General features: G+C 42.4%; 1 long non-coding RNA gene across 1 annotated transcript; it reads right to left on the bottom strand.

Annotated features, from left to right (window-relative positions):
* Positions 1 to 378: 378 nt before the first annotated feature.
* Positions 379 to 7,452, bottom strand: LOC110348072 (uncharacterized). Its single transcript, XR_002393040.2, has 5 exons — positions 7,359 to 7,452; positions 6,383 to 6,518; positions 5,051 to 5,166; positions 2,043 to 2,136; positions 379 to 1,178 (listed from the first exon to the last, which is right to left on the bottom strand). It is a non-coding gene; the product is annotated as an uncharacterized LOC110348072 (long non-coding RNA).
* Positions 7,453 to 7,476: the final 24 nt, after the last annotated feature.

Raw genomic sequence — 7,476 nt, 5'->3', positions numbered from 1 at the left:
ATCACAAGTGGACAACACCACACACTGTGGGGTACCAGCTGTTTACCCATGTGCTTTTATGGCTGATTGGCAAATGCAGCTAATTAGCCAGGGAAACATCAAAGTTTAAAGCTAGAAGTATAGTTTCTATTGCATGTGTATCATTTTTGTATCATCTTAAAGTAAAAAAATCATATCAATCATTGAAAGTCAAAGACTGTATGCCTGTGGCCCAGTGATACCATTTCTATGCAAAGTAGTTATGGATGTTATGTACAAGAGCATAAACAGTTGTTCACTGTGGCACTGATTATAATAGCAAAAAGTGGAAATTATATGAATATTCATTAACAGTGAATTGATAACTAAACGCAAACAATGGAAACTTATATAGCCTTGAGAAAGGATGATGTCATTTTATTGTATTCCCATGGGCAGATGTCCACAATAAATTGTACAGTGGAAAGGCAGGAGGAGAATAGAATATGTAGTTTAATCACATTCATAGGACTCACATTTGTATGTGCAATACAATTTCTGGATGGATATTCTTCAAACTGTTAATCATGGTTATCTCTGGATGGGATTATAGGGAAAAATTTACTTTCTACTTTATATACTTCTGTGTTATTTGAGGTTTTTACAAGCATTCATTATTTTTATAACCTACAGAAACAATAAAAAACATTTCCATTTTAAAAAATGAGAGACCCATCAAGGGCCCTCTTAGGCTATGGAGGGAGAGCAAGTACTTGTATTCTCCAAACCCTAATGTAAACCTTCTCATACTTATGTTGCCTAGATGAGTGACTATTGCAATGAGAGGAATAAGTAGGGTTCTGGAGTTCCAGCCATCTGGTGATGACTCTTAGTTGCCTTTGCCTTTGTATTCCTCCAGCACAGTCAGTTGGTGTTGAGAGAGTCGCTTGGGCCTCCACACCAGCAGCTTCTGCCTTCTTCACCATTGCTGATGTGTCTTCTCACTGGGGCTAAAGATCCAAAACCACAATCCACAGCCCTCTGCCACCACAAGTATTCAGACCAGCTGCTGGATCTCCAGACCACAGTCCCCAACACTGACAGGGCTGTGATGTGCTTGGGTCATCTGTGATGGCCAGGATCCTGCTCTGCAGGGCCCTCTGCTTTTCTTTAAATAGATCTGCTGCACCCCTCCGACGCATACAAGTGCAGGAATTAGCCTAGAAATGGATACAAATCCAAGCAAATTGATCCCTGAGAGGCACAGTGCTTTTCTATCTTGAGTTCTGATGGGCCATGTGGATTCTCGAGTCAAAGTAGGACTGGAAGCCAGTTGCCTTAATTGCTAGCTGTGTGGCTTCAGTCAAATAACTTAGCTTCTCTGAACTTCAGTTCCCCCATGAATTAGGAGAGATAATACCTTTCACTGAGAGTTGTCAGGATTGAATGAGATAAAATATGTAATGGCTTTGACCCACGGTTGGTGCTCACAAATAATAGTGTGCTTTTCTTCCCTCAGATTTTGCCATAGTTAGCCACTGCAGCCCTGAAAATCGATAGTTTTGCTAAACAGTACAATGTACCAGTGTGCTGGTGTTTATATTGCAGGCTCCATAAGTGCCAAGTTAGGTCACTGTCCTGAAAGCTATAGACAGAATATTTTAAAACCGGGATAAAGGAGATGAAAGGATGAGGAAGCTTTCTACTTTTCTGACTCCGCTTCTAACAGTCATGATCCAAATGAGGTTCAGTGTAACTTTACAGGTTTTAAATATTCCATATTATTTAAGTATGAGGAAGAAGGGCTGATCAATTAGGTTTAAAAGCTCCTGAGATTCTCAAGAATCATTTACATCAGGTTCTTATAAGTGCCCTAAATAGATGAGAATAACCTTCTACTTCAGCAGTACATGAGTTAAACATGTGGTTAACGATGATATAAAAAGAGGTGGTGTGTGAAATATCAGTTCATGCAAGATGATGCTCAATATTAATTTATGTGATATCAATAATGTTTTAGTCTAAATGAACCTCCCTATATATGAAACATTCTAATTATTGTTAAACCGTTACTTTCCACTTACCATTGATCTTCAGGAAATGACTAGATTTTTTGGAGTGTGCTGACACAGCATTGTTCTCTGGGTCATTATTCAGAGCAGGTGTCAATCTCTTTCACTTAATCACAAAGCAGAGGGAAAAAAAAAGATTGAGTAGTTTCTCCTTTAATCAAGTCTGTCTTTAAAAAAAAAAAAGAACACATTAAGATAAGCGTGACTTTTATAGGGATGTTAACACTAATACTCTTTGGGATAGGTGAAGCTTTTGATTTTCAGCCAGATTCAGGAATATACAATACATTTTATAAGAATAATTCCATATAACAGTAGGTCAAGCCATCAGTAATTGATGGTCTGCAAGTGAGGTCCCCAACCTTGAGCCAAGTGACCTAGTTGTCCTTTGCTAAACAATATTTTGGAGTTGCCTTGCACTCCCACCTCTAATGCATGAACATGGCATTTTCAAGTTGTACCTGTGAGGATTTTAAGAAGTGATTCTTGAAACCCTGAAACATTCAAGAGTTGATAGTTACACAACTGCTAGTATAAAAGTGCATTTGTATGTCAAGACCAGGAGGATAAATTGCAGTGGCACTGACTAGACTGTCTACCTGCATAAAATGATCTATTTCCCACAGATTCAGTGCAGATTAGTTATTTAAAGGCAATGTCTCCCAGTAGAAGTGGTTTAAAAGAAGACCGTTAATTTGAGGACTAACTGGATTGATTTCTCTATTCAAATCTATAGAACTTTAATATTACATCTTACATCCAATTTCAGCGGCTAACATCTACTGAGTACATTCTAAACACCAAGCACATTGCTAAGCACTTGATGTAAATTATTTTATTCAATTCTCCCCAAAACTTGTAATGCATAATAGTAGTGTCTAACACTTCTTTCAGTAATTACTATGTGCCAGGATGGTTTTAAATATTTTAAATATATTAACTCATTGTATCTTTGCAATATTCTACAAGGTCAATGCTGATATTTCTCTATTTTACATATGAAGAATCTGAAGTTCAGAGATTAAAGAACTGATCTTGGTCACACACCTAGTAAATGACAAAGATGAGGCTGTCACATCTTCTACTCTGAGCATGGACTTAGGGACATGGTGGATTGTATCAGAATATGCTTTATGACTTTTGATCATACTGCTAGATGAAAGTGTAGGATCCCTCATTTTAAAAGCCAAGAAACAGTGCCACTAAAGATATTAGATAGAAAGCTTTTTTCTTTCTTTCAGAATCAATCTCTTGACTTGTTGTGGTGCTTTTAATTTGTTATTTAAAGTCATTTAATAAAAATTAAAATGTTAAATTATAAGCATTGTTTTTAATTCATTTTATATGGAGCAATGCAAGTTTCAACAGTAAATATAAGGCCAGTTAACTTACATATGAAGTCACTCAAATCATACAATTTGTATTTCACAGCTGAGATGCGCGTATGTATTTTTTTCTTCCCAGAACAGTGGACACATTAAATAAGATGAACGTGGTCCTCTTTATAGCACACATTCTGCCCACTTTCTGCTTTTTGTTTACTTGTGGGTAAGGATGGAGGAAAGCTAAACCCAGTAATAGCCTAACCTGAATTTTTTTTTTTTTTTTGGTACCGGGGATCAAACTCGGGACCTTGCGCTTTCTAGGCAGGCTGTGGAACCACTGAGCTAAAGTCCTGGGCCCTTACTTGTGGATAAGGAAGGACTGCAGGATAAAGGAACTATGGGCTACTCTGTCTTTCTCTTTCCTTCTTTGTCGTATTTTTTGGCGTGTTTGTCTAATGCAGAAACCTAACATTAGTAGATATGGTCCTTGGTTGTTTGTGGTTCTTAGAATGTTGTTGCCTTTTTTGCTGCATCCCAAGAAAAGACTGGTTTGAAAGGAAAGCATGGCCTTTCGGGGGTTATCAGTGCCTGCTCACCCCCTTACCCCACTCTCATTTCGCTCAGATCACAGGCATCACCAGTTCACTTTGCACTTGATATGAGTCTTGAAATCCTTTGCCCCTTGGGTCCTGGAAATTTTGTGTTCACGCAGCATCATGAGCTCTAATATGCAAATAGGATGGCAAGGAATGACAGACACACATTGTGTATGAATCTCCTCTATTCAGGCATGTGCCTCATTTTTCACCAGTGTTGCAAAATAAGAGAAATAACAACGAACAGCAGCAACAATAACAAACTCTAAAAAATGCACCAAACAAAAATGAAAAAAAAATTGCTTTAGTGTTGCAGTCTGGCCCTTTTCTGGCTCCTTACCAGCTTCCTCCCATGTCACTGTCTATTTAAGAATTTTCCTAACCAGAGTCTCTCAAAGTGAGGTCCCCAAGGCACTTGCATCAGAGTCACAAATGCAGAATCCTGTGTCCAGTGCCAAGCCTTTGAACTGAAAACTTAGGGGGAAGCCTGATCCAAGAAACTGCCTTTAACATGGTGCCCAGGTGCTCTATGGCTTACCCTACTAAATGAGAGAACTTCTGCGGGAGCCTAGGAGTAGGGAAGAAGGAAATCTGTTTCATTTCATCAGGCTTCATCACCAGGCAGAGCTGCCAATGATTGCTGAATGTTAGAGAAAAACTGAATCCAAAGTACAGGAGTAAAGAATGTCTTCCCACCTGAGGCCCTTTGAGATGGTGCTATTCAGGGCTGATACTCATCGGCCAAGCACTAGCAGGGGTGTCCATTTGTTAAAAGTGTTAAAATTCTTCTTCGGGGGTTGGTAAATGCTCACTACTTTGACTCTTCAGGCCTCTCTTCCCTGATTCGGAGGTAAAAGGTTAACTCCAGTCTAGCAGGGGCATATCATTTATTTGCATTGGTCTGTGTGGTGCCAGTCAGGTTTTCATAGGTTGGACCTCCTTGGCACTAGGAATGGCACCCCTGGGCTGTCTCGTAGGGGAAGGGGATAGCCTTGGATGGGTGGTACCCTGACTAGTTTGTCTTGATTCTGGTTTAAGAGTCCCTGTCTTGTAGGACACAAGGGGAAGAGATCTGGAGGTGAGATAGCATTTCTGGTACCTGGTGGTCCTGGCTCCCTTTGGGTCAAATGTCCCAGCTGTCCTCCCCATAGCGATGCCCTTGCTTGGCTGCTCCTGTGAACTGTAGCCACCATAGTACTTTGGGTTGGAGAAATCCTAGAAGAGAGTGGGTGAGCATGTGGGTGAGCATGAGGGAGGGAGGAATGCGAGTCCACAAACACAAGGCTCTGCTGGCCGGATTTGAGAGATGAGAGGCTGAAGTGTGGGGCTGGGGGAATTCGGGAGCAAAAGATTTCCTTTCCAATTATTTGATGAAGTTTTCCAAAAAATAGTGAAATGCTCACCTATCACAGCATGAGCTACAATACTTTCATTAATAGAAAGAGGGTGAGTGCTTGCATATTTTTCCCTGTGCCAAACACATTTATTAATGCAAATGATGTAATTCTTAACTCGAGTTACTATAATTATCCCCACCGTCCCCATTAGAAAATTACATTAAAACTCATACACACTTGCTTCTGTTTAGAGAACGCTGGGAATTAAGTGTTGTATATGTGTATGTTGGTTAACTACTTATAAGTTTTAAAGCCTTGAAAATTACCCTGGCTTTGATTATTTAGTTCTCCACTCTATCCCTTTGGTCTGCACCTGTTTGCTGCTTGGAAAAAAACAGACCCTCAGCTTGAGCTGATATGGATATATATAGTTTTCCCTTTGATGGGTTCATACTTTTTCTTTGAGAGAGAAAGAGGTAGCTATGTACTTCAGGTGAAGAAAGTTGTACTGGTTATGGTGCAGAATAACGTGGGTATAGAAGCTGCTTCAGACTGGCTAGTTCTTCCTTCAATAAACCTAGGTAATGTGAGCTGTCACTTGTAAAGTTTTATTAGTTAACATTCAGGTTAGGACTGGAGCCATTCTTTGCCACTCCATGAGGAAAAGAACAAGTAGAGAACTCACTTAGGAGTTCTACATAAAGCTGTGAAGAGCAGACTGCTGTTAGTCCCTGTGGTTCCAAAGAACACTAAAGAGGACAGGAACCTTGTAATGCTTAATAGAAAGGAAATAGAAAGCACTTACACTTAATATGTCAAAAGGCACTCGGAAATATGTGCAATACAAGGAGAGTGTTAGAATCTCTAGCCAGTCCAGTCATGATCCTTTGGCAAACTACATGGTCACGGCTGTGATGCATTGGGATGAGAAGTACTATACAAATGTCAGATGTTACATAAATGTCAGACATGATTATTGTTTGTTAATGGGGGCTAAACCATTCCTAAGCAAAGAAGCAAAACTAGAACTCACACTCAGGAAATTCTTTGCAGGGGCTCTACTCACCAATAACCCACTAGAAGACAATACTTACCGCTGGTTCTCTGAGGGAAACTGGATGGGATTTGGGGTTGAAAAGAAGGGCTGGGGTGGTCCCACTGCCACCACCTGCTCTTCGAGTGATGTCAGGCCAGCAGCCCCTTACCCTTCTGAAGGCGGCCTGAGTTCACCTGCAAAATGTCAACAATTGTACCACCTGTCTTAATTCTTATTGTACCAGAGTTGTGAGAAACAGAGTTCCCATGGTCTTAAGTGCTTTGCAAGATGTGAGCTGTTGCAAGGACAACCCTGGTCATCTAGGATGCTAGCCACAGGGAGAACTTCTGAGAAGAAGCCAGATAAGGGTGCTGTGGCGATGGTGACTGGGTGATGCTGAAAACGCCAGGCTCCTTTCTCCCTGCAGACCAGGCGCTCTGATCCTGCCTCCTGGCCCTGGCCCTGCCAGCCAGTGAGCTTGGACCAACGACTGAGGAGGCAGTGGAACTGATGGCCAAGGGCCCTTTGGGCTCTGACGCTGAATCTAATTCAGGCTCAAGGCTTGGCTCTAGCAGAGATTCACCTTTCGACTGCAGGAGCGACTTCCCTCACTGCTCCTCAGATGCAGGAAGTGAGGGACTTGGAAAGGGTGTGGGCTGTGTAACCAAGTGAGTGTGCAGATGAGGAAGTTGCACCCTTGGAAGTGAGGTGGGGTGTGGGGTGTGAAGAAGGGGTGTCCAGGGACAGTGAATGCTGCGAGAAGCCAGCACGCAGGGAACACTGCAATGAGGTCATGACTGTCGCAGGCATAAGGAGTGGACATCTTCAGGTGGGGGAAGGGGAGCGTCTTGCTTTTCTATTTGCAGAAAGTCTCTCCCCACTTCCTCCAGCAACCCCTCCCCAGCTCTCTCCTCCCACCCCCAAGTCCTCACACCGTTCGGACCCTAGCAGGCCCTCCCCGCAGGACAGCCCGTGTCCGCGCCTCCGCCGTGGTCCTGTCTGAAACCATCAGGATTGTTTCCAAGTTGACTCACACCACTAATGTCAGGGAGCCGTGTCACACGGCGCTGGGCTCTGCAAGCTGTTGCTTGCGCGGTCGCCGCTGCCGCCGCAGCCGCCGCCGCTCCCGGGCGGGTGCGCTAGGGTCCGCTG

This window comes from Heterocephalus glaber, unplaced genomic scaffold (genome assembly GCF_053883595.1).
Source record: "Heterocephalus glaber isolate CG9 unplaced genomic scaffold, H.glaber_assembly_v1.0 deba00000676, whole genome shotgun sequence".
Classification (NCBI taxonomy): domain Eukaryota; kingdom Metazoa; phylum Chordata; class Mammalia; order Rodentia; family Bathyergidae; genus Heterocephalus; species Heterocephalus glaber.
Note: the sequence above shows the minus strand (reverse complement) of the source record. Positions and strands in the feature narration are given on the sequence as shown.